The 11,664-nt window shown below is 50.8% G+C and overlaps 6 non-coding genes and 1 pseudogene across 6 annotated transcripts in view; 4 read left to right on the forward strand and 3 right to left on the reverse strand.

The window, feature by feature from the left end:
• Positions 1 to 917: 917 nt before the first annotated feature.
• On the reverse strand, positions 918 to 1,059 carry LOC148634072 (U4 spliceosomal RNA). Its single transcript, XR_015933688.1, has one exon. It is a non-coding gene; the product is annotated as a U4 spliceosomal RNA (small nuclear RNA).
• Positions 1,060 to 2,365: 1,306 nt separating this feature from the next.
• On the forward strand, positions 2,366 to 2,484 carry LOC148634073 (5S ribosomal RNA; annotated as a pseudogene).
• Positions 2,485 to 3,120: 636 nt separating this feature from the next.
• On the reverse strand, positions 3,121 to 3,284 carry LOC148634074 (U1 spliceosomal RNA). The gene has a single exon (XR_015933759.1). It is a non-coding gene; the product is annotated as a U1 spliceosomal RNA (small nuclear RNA).
• A 1,807-nt stretch (positions 3,285 to 5,091) lies between these two features.
• Positions 5,092 to 5,210, forward strand: LOC148634075 (5S ribosomal RNA). The gene has a single exon (XR_015933740.1). It is a non-coding gene; the product is annotated as a 5S ribosomal RNA (ribosomal RNA).
• Positions 5,211 to 5,847: 637 nt separating this feature from the next.
• On the reverse strand, positions 5,848 to 6,007 carry LOC148634076 (U1 spliceosomal RNA). Its single transcript, XR_015933738.1, has one exon. It is a non-coding gene; the product is annotated as a U1 spliceosomal RNA (small nuclear RNA).
• A 5,259-nt stretch (positions 6,008 to 11,266) lies between these two features.
• On the forward strand, positions 11,267 to 11,383 carry LOC148634077 (U5 spliceosomal RNA). The gene has a single exon (XR_015933666.1). It is a non-coding gene; the product is annotated as a U5 spliceosomal RNA (small nuclear RNA).
• Positions 11,384 to 11,613: 230 nt separating this feature from the next.
• Positions 11,614 to 11,664, forward strand: part of LOC148634078 (U4 spliceosomal RNA) — a 142-nt gene continuing 91 nt past the window's right edge. Inside the window, exon 1 of the small nuclear RNA XR_015933721.1 lies at positions 11,614 to 11,664. This exon is cut by the window's right edge and continues 91 nt beyond it. This is a non-coding gene — a small nuclear RNA (U4 spliceosomal RNA).

Raw genomic sequence — 11,664 nt, forward strand, 5'->3', positions numbered from 1 at the left:
TGGAGCGAGCCAGTGTTGCGCATAGCTGCCTTCAAAGCAGTTAACCCAGGTTCGATTCCCGGCCAACGCAGTTGCGAATGTTTTCAAATGCTGTCATGAGCCTTGGATTGTGACTAGCAAAGCGAAGCCTTTTGAAAGAGCTAAAGCACTGCAAAACGGAATTGAAGGAGAATCTTACAGGGGATTCTGAGCAGTGTCTGCATACATGCAGTCAGATAAAGGTGCTGAAAGCTTGAGCTACTCTCAATGTCATGCTGCCCTTCCCCGGAGTAAATCTGTTACATTGAAAGAATGCTTCTGGCAGGTTCAAAAAGGGACCCTTGTTAATTGGAGAAATCAATGATTTCGAATGAATTCTGTATGCGTTAAAAGACAGCTATACACAGAAAACATGCAGGACACTGCTCATGATGTTTCCCGAGCCGAAACACAGTGCGTTTTTCCAAGCCATTTGACAAAGCCCACCCACTGAAAACTGCAGCAGATCATGTAAAGACGTTCAACTTTGTAACTACTGCACGCACAGGAAGCAGAATAAATTCCTCTTTTCAAACTGTCAAAGGTTTGCTTTGCGAACGCTGCAGGACATCGCACAATCTCTTTTGAATGGGGACAAACGATTTCTTATGGGGCGCAGTAAGTACAGACGTTTAAAATGCTCCACTCATGCCGACGATGCAGCATGAAGAAGCGCAACCTAACGTTTGACAGACAAAAGCCAGGCGCCGCTATGAGCAATATGAAATCATACTGACAGCACACGGCGTTTCGCGCTGACACAAAAGTAATCTCGACAGACGCTGTTCTCTGCATAAAGCTGAAAGAGCTAAAGAGCGTTTCTGTTGACACGTAACAAGCTCGTTTCTTTCTACCATGATATCACCGTGACCAAATCTGTCTTTAAACACCTTGCTCAGTCTCTGACGAGACTGTCAAAAATTGCTTTCGCCGATTGTATTGCAAACCGGCGGAAGCGGGGTATTGGGAAAAGTTTTCAACTAGCAATAATCGCGCCTCGGCTAAACCTCACAGGCTACGATACTGCCACTGCGCAAAGCTGACGGTTGCCAGGCAACCGCGGGGATCCTATGGAAATCGTTATCGATCGTCTCATGGCATGTCGTTGCTATAACGCTTCATATTTGTCGTCTTCTTCTTCTTCTAGCTTGAGGTTTTGAAGAATTTCATGACAGACAAGGGCTCCGTTGGGAACAAAGGGCGTTGTGAGAAAACCGTTGCTTATTTTCAGCAGCAGAAATACAACCCTTTAAATACAAGATGACAGAACAATGACGAAGGGCATGCCGGGAGGAACTCATGCACTACAGAGGAAAGGGGGCGGGCACGTACAGTTCACATTCAAGCCACAAGTACTCTTCTTGGATGTTGCACAAACAAATCCTAACGTCTTGAAAGCATTGCAGCATGTTTGTGTCCCACTTCCCGTGGCTGCGGGACGACTGACACGAACGGACAAACACAATCTGTGGCGTTTAGCGTGACATAGTCTTGCAGGCATCGTGCTGTCTCACTGCAATATTATACCGCTGGAGGAAACAGTCCATCTGGCCATGAAACTCATTTGAACGTCTAGCTACAGCAACTAACAATATCATGATTTATTCAGGATGTGTGGAATCAGCACGTCCCGGAGACAGCTTCCGAAATCGTGAGCATTCTCTGGTGGTAGGGGCGTTCAAGATGGCGCTCAGGTGGGAGGTAAAGTTTAGTGGTTGGGGAGTTTTTTTGAGTTTTTCATGACCTGAATGTTAATTTTTGCTTTTTTTGACTACAGAAAAATAAGGACTTAACACTAGTTGTTTAAACTTCAGTTATAATTGAAAGAAAAAACGATTTTTTTTTAGGTTTAAAAAGTCTGATATGAGTAACACTGGGAAAAGAAAAGAGAGTGCTGGGTCTTCGAAGGAGAACTCTAAGATACCTCAATCGTATATGTATAGCACTACAAAAAAATCGATGGCAACTAAAGGGAAAAGTGAAGCAGCTGCAGGGGCAGCAACAGGGCGGAGGCGCCGCGCGCCCGGCCGACGTGTTGGACCGGTGCGCTTTACGTGCTGAAATAAACACGCGAAAGCCCCGAAATGTTTCCAGAGTGCTGTGCACTGGAGGTTTTTGTCTGGTGAAGACTTGCCTGGTGCTCCTCCGTGCAGATTGTTTGTCCTCCTCCAGTGCGGGACGAGCCAACACAAGGGAGCGCATTCGCCAACATCCAGGCACGCAATGCGATTTGGAAAGCAGCTCCTTTCCAAAGAGTTGCACACGAACGATCCTTCAGTCCCGCTCAGGGGGCACGGAACCCCCGCCACACATAGCTTCAAGTAGCGAGTCAGGCGCCGGGGCTTTTGCTTACGGCCACACCACCCTGAACACGCCTGATCTTGTCTGATCTCGGAAGCTAAGCAGCGTCGGGCCTGGTTAGTACTTGGATGGGAGACTGCCTGGGAATACCAGGTGCTGTAAGCTTTTGCTCTCCCGGCCAGCAGGGGTCGCCGTTGGTGCCGTAGGCTTTGGGAGGAAAACCTGCAGGATGGAAAGGTGATCTATAGCCTCATCTCTAGAGATGTTTTGTTGCTGTGGCATGTGTGTGACCCATATTCAAAAAAAAAAACCCGTCTGTAAAACGAATATCGAAGCTGCCTCTAAATCTGCAAATGAAGATGAGTCAATAAACCACTCGTTTTTCTTATAACTAGACATTTATTCATTTGTTACCGATTTCATTCATTGAGCACGGATACAATAGAGGTACAGCCATTCACTGTTTGACATGTCTGCACTGGTACAGAACCGAGCAATCAGAAAACGGGTGAAACTGTCTTTAGACTCAGCATACAGTACCGAGGCCCCCCATGACCAAATAAAGGCTAACCTCGATAATCAGCCTAAAGAACGCAGACTACAGCAAAACGACCGACTTTGAAAAGGGAATGAACGTCCGGAAGGAGTAGTGGAACTAGCTTGAGATGCTTCTCCGGACCCCTAACTAAAAGCCAGCGAGAACCAGCAGCGGCGTCCACTCCTGTCGAACCGGGATCCTTCCGCAGCCACGCAGCTCGTGGTGTCCTAACGCTCCCGTATCTGATTTTGGACCAAGCACATCAGGGGAGAGCGCGAACGCAGTCCCCCACTACCAGAAATTATGCAGTCGAGATTCCCACATTTGGGGAATTCGCAGGGGTCAGCACAGCCGGAGTGCAATGGCCGAGCCTCGCCCTGGGTGAACCTCCTTCTTGATCAAGGTATCTCCCCTGCCAGGTAAGTATGAGTTCAACAGGCCCCTGCAAGCGGCCCGCACCCACAGCACAAATCGCGCAGCCTAGGCCACCTCCTCGCCCCGCACGCCACCGCCTCCTGCTGGGCCCACTCTTTCACACACTCACACGCCACACTAACACTCAAAAGTGTGGGCAAAACGAGAAAACGAGCGCGCCGTTTCCTACACATCTGCAGTCGCCGTTGCGCATTCGCAGCATGTCCCGGGATGCAATTCGGCCTCATTTGCATAACTCCAGACCGGCAGATCGCCACGCAAGCTCGCGACGTGCGCCTGCCACACACCGAACAAACCTTTTCAGCAATTTCCAAAAAACGGGCCTGCTCGCCTGCCCACAAGGCTCCGTCTCTTACCTGCTCTCCAGAGCCTGCTGCCTTCTGTGCTTTTCTCTCGGCACCGCTGCAGTGCACACAACTCCTGCAGCGGGAGGGGGGGAGAAAGTTCCCGCGCTCCGCCGCAGGGAAGGCTCGCTCCGTGCGCACACGTCCTTTCGATGCCAGTCCAACAAGTGCTCCGCATTAGCTGCGTCGGGGCTCCGGCGTGTCGCACCTCACCTCACCTCGCACTGCCCCCTCCTTGAATGTCTGCCGCTGGGCATGCCCCGCTCTCCTCCGCCTTATCTTATCGCGTGTGAGCACCGACAATGGCCACAATGCCGGGGAATGGCACCTGTAAAGTGTTAATTGGGGCACAGGAACAGCCCGTCTCGTCTCGGGGGGGCCGGCTTCAGAGACAATACAGCAAACACAGCGGGGCGGGGGAAGAAGACGACACCACACATGCGGGTACATTCAGCTCCGGCGAGAACGAGACATTTCTCGGTCTTTTCAAGTGCCGAGAGCCGAGCAATCCTTCACTTGTATCGTTTCTCCCCGGTGACTAGATCCGGCCCTGCGACTCTCGACTGGGCTCACCCCCGGGGCAGCCCAGCAGGTGTGAGCCTGGCCGGCACCTGGATGGGAGATTCCACCCCGGAAAAGCTCCGGTTGCTGCTGCTCCTGCAAGAGGTGTGACTGGGACCAGTAGGGAGCGCTCACCCTGCGGGCTGTGTGGCTCTCTTACGCCCCAGCCTCCTGAAGGCGACACTCTGCTGCACAAACAGGCGCCGTCCTTCGGGGGAGGCGTCAAACCGAGGTCCCGACCCTCCTTGGCCATTAGGAAACCCCAGGGCGTCTCTCAAAAAGAGACGCCGGGGGTGTCCCTCTGGTGTTAGTGCTCCCCTTTACCCATCAGTCGGGGTCTCCTCCTAATCCCCGTCTCACCTGTAACAATCAATGACGAGGCCCCCCTGTCCGTGAGATTTAGTACTCGCGCAAGAGACCGGGGGCAGAGCGCGAACGCGGTCCCCCGCCCCCCACAAAGTGCACGCTCCGGGTTCCCTCTCGGGGCCCTGCAACACAGCGGAAGGGCAGCGAGAAGGAGCCTCTTGCTCTGACGCCGCAAGGCCACAAGAGGGCGGAGGCGCCGCGCGCCCGGCCGACGTGTTGGACCGGTGCGCTTTACGTGCTGAAATAAACACGTGAAAGCCCCGAAATGTTTCCAGAGTGCTGTACACTGGAGGTTTTTGTCTGGTGAAGACTTGCCTGGTGCTCCTCCGTGCAGATTGTTTGTCCTCCTCCAGTGCGGGATGAGCCAACACAAGGGAGCGCATTCGCCAACATCCAGGCACGCAATGCGATTTGGAAAGCAGCTCCTTTCCAAAGAGTTGCACACGAACGATCCTTCAGTCCCGCTCGGGGGGCACAGAACCCCCGCCACACACAGCTTCAAGTAGCGAGTCAGGCGCCAGGGCTTTCGCTTACGGCCACACCACCCTGAACACGCCCGATCTCGTCTGATCTCAGAAGCTAAGCAGGGTTGGGCCTGGTTAGTACTTGGATGGGAGACCGCCTGGGAATACCAGGTGCTGTAAGCCTTTGCTCTCCCGGCCAGCAGGGGTCGCCGTTGGTGCCGTAGGCTTTGGGAGGAAAACCTGCAGGATGGAAAGGTGATCTATAGCCTCATCTCTAAAGATGTTTTGTTGCTGTGGCATGTGTGTGACCCATATTCAAAGAAAAAAAACCCGTCTGTAAAACGAATATCGAAGCTGCCTCTAAATCTGCAAATGAAGATGAGTCGATAAACCACTCGTTTTTCGTATAACTAGACATATATTCATTTGTTACCGATTTCATTCATTGACCACGGATACAATAGAGGTACAGCCATTCACTGTTTGACATGTCTGCACTGGTACAGAACCGAGCAATCAGAAAACGGGTGAAACTGTCTTTAGACTCAGCATACAGTACCGAGGCCCCCCATGACCAAATAAAGGCTAACCTCGATAATCAGCCTAAAGAACGCAGACTACAGCAAAACGACTGACTTTGAAAAGGGAATGAACGTCCGGAAGGAGTAGTGGAACTAGCTTGAGATGCTTCTCCGGACCCCTAACTAAAAGCCAGCGAGAACCAGCAGCGGCGTCCACTCCTGTCGAACCGGGATCCTTCCGCAGCCACGCAGCTCGTGGTGTCCTAACCCTCCCGTATCTGATTTTGGACCAAGCACATCAGGGGAGAGCGCGAACGCAGTCCCCCACTACCAGAAATTATGCAGTCGAGATTCCCTCATTTGGGGAATTCGCAGTGGTCAGCACAGCCGGAGTGCAATGGCCGAGCCTCGCCCTGGGTGAACCGATTTCGATTTTTCGATTTTTAAGAACTTTATTTTCTTTTCACAATAAAATACAGGACATCACAAATCAGAAAGCTTTACATTAATATACATACTTAAAACATTATATATGATCACATCTCATTACATTTTGACACGGTAACAGTTACATAGTAACAATTTATTTTTTTCTGGTGCAAATCACATTCTTTACTTAAACATGATAATGTTTTTCACAGTCTCTTGAGATATTGACCTATGCTCTCTATTTCCCACAGATTTTCTGCTTCCTCCCTCCCTTCTCTCCACAGATCTCTGAGGTAATAGTTCTCTCGGGTGATGAACAGGGCCAGGCTACCTGCTGCCTTGACTGGGACCTCGATGCCTTTGAACAGCCCCATGTTCCTCACTCTCCACAGGGCGTCTTTCCCACTGTTCACCACGGCCCAGATCCTGTCAAACACGTCAGGAGGAAGTTTGACAGGAGAGATGCCGTATATGACGAAAGCAGCGGTCAGGGTAAATTGGGGCGAGAGAGCCTGCAACCAATCTTCAAACTGTGCCCAGAAGGCCTTAGCAAAAAAACAGGACCACAGGAGATGGGTCACAGTCTCCTCCTCGCCGCAGCCCACCCTAACGCAACGAGGGCTGGGGGTGAGGCCCCTACGGTACAAGAAAGTTCGTACCGGTAAGCACTGGTGGACGACACTCCAGGCTAAATCTCTGTGAATGTTGCACAGAAACTTAGAGGATGTGTGTTTCCACACCTTCCTTGTTTGGGCTGATGTTAAAATGCCCACAGGGGTCTGCCTATTATTCTGGGGTGCAACGAAATCTTCCAGTTTTTGGACGCTGACATCTCGGAGGGGAATATGGCCAATTGGGTGAGATCTTAGAAAACTTTTAACTGTCCCATAAATTGCAGGGCATGTGTCAGAGAGTGGGACGTCCAGCTTGGGTCTGACACCCCACACTCTGAACACCTCCCTACCTACCCAGAGCCTGGAAAAATAAGTCCAGGTACGCGCTGCAGGTGCTGTTGCAAAGCCTCTCAGCACAGAGGCCAGGAAAATGCACAGCAGCTTCGTAGCAATATCTGGGACAGACTTCCCCCCTGAGGGTAGCGGCCTGTACATTATTTCCCTTCTGAGTCTTTCCTGCTTCCCACCCCATAGAAATTGAAACATCAATCTCCTCAGCACTGCCGCAACACGGTGTGGGATTGGGAAGGTAGAAGCCAGAAAATTCAAGACAGACAAGAGCTCGGCTTTGATGACCAGCACCTTCCCTGTCATGGTGAGGTCTCGGTCCTTCCATTGCATCAGTTTTTTGTTTAAGATTGGCAATTTGTTCTGCCAATTTACTGTTCCCATCTCTTCTCCAAAATACACCCCCAGGACCTTAATTCTCTTCTCTTGCAGCCTGAGATCATGTCCTTCTATTGGCTCCCTCCAGTTCTGATAAAAAATCTCACTCTTAGATTTGTTAATTTTTGCGGAGGAAGCCAAAGAGAAACGATCACAGCACTGCAGAGCTCTGCTAATTGAGGCATTGTCAGAGAGGAGCAGGGTGACATCATCCATGTATAGAGATGTCTTTACCTCTCCTCCCCCACTTCCAGGCACTGGTATCCCATTAATGGCCTGATCCTGGCGCAAGGCACAGGCTAAGGGCTCCATAGCCAAAACGAATAACAAGGGGGATAATGGGCAGCCCTGCCTCACCCCTGAACAGACTTCAAAGGGGCGTGATCTATTGCCATTAACCATTACTCTGCTGTTGCTACCTGTGTACAGCAGGTTAATCCACTTTCTCATGATGGGGCCAAACTTCATGTGCTCAAGTACCGATGTTAAGTACTGCCGGTTTAGGTGGTCAAAGGCCTTTTCTAGGTCTACGCCTAAAATGCACAGAGGGAGGGAGCGATCCTCTGAGTACAGACAGACATCCCTCAACAAGGCCAGGTTGTAGCTCATCAGGCGTCCTGCTATCCCACAAGTCCGTTCTTTCCCTACCAGTGAGGCCACTACATTTTGTAGGCGCAGGATCTTAGCGTCCACGCCTAAGAGGCTGAGGGGTCTCCAGTTCTTTATGTCATTCTTTGCTCCTTTCTTAAACAAGAGAGAGATAGTGCCTTCTCTTAAGGAGTCAGGCAGCAATTCTGTCTTATAGCTTTCCTCGAATAGGAGCAGTAGCGGATCCTGAAGCAGATCCCAAAAGGTGCAATAAAATTCTTTAGGCAGCCCGTCAGCACCCGAAGTTTTCCCCTTCTGTAAGCTCTCCATAGCCTGTCTCAGCTCTTCTACTGTCAAATCCCTCTCAAGTACTTCCCTATCTTCTTCACTCAAAATGTTTTCTAGCTTTGAGGTAAAAAAATGAATTTCTTCATCCTTTACCTCTGTAGAGCTGTACAGTCTTGAGTAGAAGGCCTCGCTGCAGGAGAGGATAGCACTCGGCTCTGTTCTCTCTCGTCCCTCCTCAACAACACTTTCCATGACAGACTTGGAGCCTACCACTTTCCTGAAAAAGAGGCGAGTACACTTCTCATTTTCTTCCAAGAACTGCACTCTGCTTCTTAACAGCACTCCTCGACTACTTTCTTCGGCTATGCTCCGGATGTCCTTTTTTAAAAGGGTGATATCCTCGAGCACATCGAAGCCACTGTGCAGCATCGTGTAGAGACGCTGCAGCTGCCTCTGTTTCCTGGCTAGCACTCCTCTCCGTCTGGCAGCAGCCTTCCTTCCCTCAGCCATGAAAAAGGCCTTTGTCCTCATCTTCACCTCCTCCCACCACTCTCCTACTGACCCGTACAGACACTGCAAGGACAGCCACTGTGATAGTTTCTCCTTGTAGCGGGATACTACCCCCTCGTTCTCTAGCAGCTTTGTGTTGAGTTTCCAGAGGCCTGGGCCAAAGACAGTCCCGCCCTGGAGTTCCACTCTACACCCTAAAGCCTGATGATCTGAGAAGAAGACAGGCTGAAGAGTGACCCCAACAACTTTCACTCTCTCTGAGACAAAGCAATAGTCAATTCTGGAGCTGCTATTCCTCCCTGACCATGTATATCCTGCTGTTGTGGGATATATACATCTATATGTGTCTGAGAGTTTAAAGTCTTGAACTAAGTTTTGCAGGGCCAGTGAGCTGGAATCCAATTTTATCGGAGAGCTAGACTGCCTGTCTTTGTGCTCTAAGATACAATTAAAATCCCCTCCCACTATCACGTCTGTGCTACTTAACAATAGGGGAGAGAGTGCCTTGAGTAGCTCCACCCTTCCTCCCACGTCAGTAGGACAATACACATTGATTAGCCGCAGGTTAACGGTCCCCCATTCCACATCCACACACAGCAACCTGCCATCTATGACCCTCTGAATACTTTTCAATTTGAAAGCCCATCCTTTGAAAAGAATGGCCACGCCAGAGGCTCTGTTGTTATTGTCCCCTGACCAAACAGAAGGCCCTTTATCCCACCTATCTTCAAAGCTTTTATACCTCTCTTGATAGGCTAAAGCACACTCCTGCAACATCAACACATCTCCCTCTCTCTGCTGGAGGTAATCAAAGACAACTGGCATTTAACTCTGTCATTGATACCTCTGGTGTTAAGAGAAATTATGTTTAGAGCCATATTACATAAGAAAGTGGAACCAGTCTTTACAAAACACATTTCTCTTCGGTCTCACCTGTTACCTTCTTCTTTTTCTTTTTCTTCTTACCAATTTCCTGCCAGCCATCCTCTGAATGAGCCTTCATCAGGGTGGCAGCAGTAAAAGCATTCACGGAGTCCATTTCAAGGAAGGGGGTAGAAGGAGGGGTGGAGGGGTTCCAGCTGTCCCCATCGCCATGCTCTCCTTCCTCCTCGCTTGGGGAGAAAACAGAGTCATTTTTCCTTTTCCTCAAGTCCAGCTCCTGGGGGCACTGAGGGGAAAGGGGTGCAGCCGATGCACCAGTCTCCTCTTCCCCCTCACCCACCAGCTGCTGCAGATCCTCCGTGATGGACTGGATGGAGGAGAGGAGGGCATCTGTAGCACTTGCAGAGTCTGAGAAAAGCAGCTCCTCTGAATCCTGGGTATCCTCGCTGGACCCGCTCCACCGGGGGGCCCCACACTGGCCCTCGTTCTGAGGAGCAGGAGTGGGGGAGGGGTCCTCGCTGTTCTCGGGGGTTTTCAAACCCTCGTGCTTGTCTGGTGCAGTCTGCGGTTGTGGGAGCGTAGTGGATTTCTCTTCCACCGGCCCCGGAGCCACAGCAGGACTGATCCTGGCTGGAGGCTGAGAGTCTTTGTCCAACAAGGGTTCTTTGTTTGACTTGTTGTTTGCTTTGGCTTTTCGGGCTGGTTTGGCTGAAACAAGCACTGCCTCATCCTTTCTCATTTTGAGTTTATTGGCGTAGGCGTGAGGGCAGTTCTTAAAAACGTGTCCTTCCGAACCACATAAATTGCACTTTGGCAGCATTGAACAGTCAGAGGCTAAATGTCCCTGTTTGCCACAGGTCTTGCAGCATTTCACAGTGCAGGACGATGCCAGGTGTCCCACAGCACCACAGCGCCGACACACCTTTGGTTGTCCCACATAAAAAACATAGCCATTGCAGGCGCCCAGCCGGATTGTAGAGGGCAGGTGCCTTAAGCCTCCATTTACATTGTCCGGTAGCAAGCGAACCTCGAATTTCCTTGCTCCTGTTTTTATACCGTCAACATCTCTAACCTCAGTTCCATGGTGGACGGTGCAGTACTGCTTAAGCCAGGTGTGAATGTCCTCCGTCTTTGCCAGTTCCGAGAACATAACAACATGCACCGTTTTCCTCTCTCTCTGTGTCAGAGGCTGCAAGTTGATCTTCTCAAGGGCAGGAACTTTCCCTTTTTTTGCCTCAAACACATCCACACATTGTTCAAACAGAGAATAGGTAGCAAAAACAACCTCAAATGCTTTCTGACCTGGGAGAGCGAAGATGAAATCCAAGTGCCGAGGTTCAAAGCCAAGTTCCTTCTGTAACACTTTTCTGCTGAACTGCATACGATCCATGAAGAGGTCATCCAAAAGCTCAAAACGTACAGCATTGTTGCGGGATCCAAAGGTTGCCATCTCAAACTGCAAAACAAACACTGCTTCCACAAAACAAGAAAACAATCCAACTACTCCAACTACAGGCTGATCAAGGTATCTTCCCTGCCAGGTAAGCCGAGAGCCGCAGGCGATGAGCCCGGAGCTGAACGGGCCCCACTGGCTCGTTTGTAAGGCCAGGTGCATTGCCAACCACGACCGGCAGGGCAGAGGCTTTGAAGGCGGCCTGGGCTCCTGCAGCTGTGCTGCCACGCACTCTGGTTTCTCTTCATCTCGTACAAATCTTTTGCCTTTTACTAAAGATTTCCATGGAGAGGAGCATGAATGAGTTCCATACAATTTTTGTGCTTCCCTGCCTTCGGGTGGGGCGCAGCTGGGCTGGTCAAAGAGAGAAAACAAAATCGCTCACAATCGCTCTTATTATGGCGACTGTGGCCGTCTGCTCTGTGAGTCCTCGGTCTCCGCCTGTCTGATTGGCGCTCTTTTCTTTGGGGGGCGGAAAGTGTCGGGCCGCAAATATGAAGCGTTACAGCAACGGCAGGCCATGAGACGATTGATAACGATTTCCATAGGATCCCCGCGGTTGCCTGGCAACCGTCAGCTTTGCGCAGTGGCAGTATCGTAGCCTGTGAGGTATAGCCGAGGCGCGA

The sequence above is a fragment of the Lepisosteus platostomus genome, unplaced genomic scaffold (genome assembly GCF_059453375.1).
Source record: "Lepisosteus platostomus isolate fLepPlt1 unplaced genomic scaffold, fLepPlt1.hap1 Scaffold_40_H1, whole genome shotgun sequence".
Classification (NCBI taxonomy): Eukaryota; Metazoa; Chordata; class Actinopteri; order Semionotiformes; family Lepisosteidae; genus Lepisosteus; species Lepisosteus platostomus.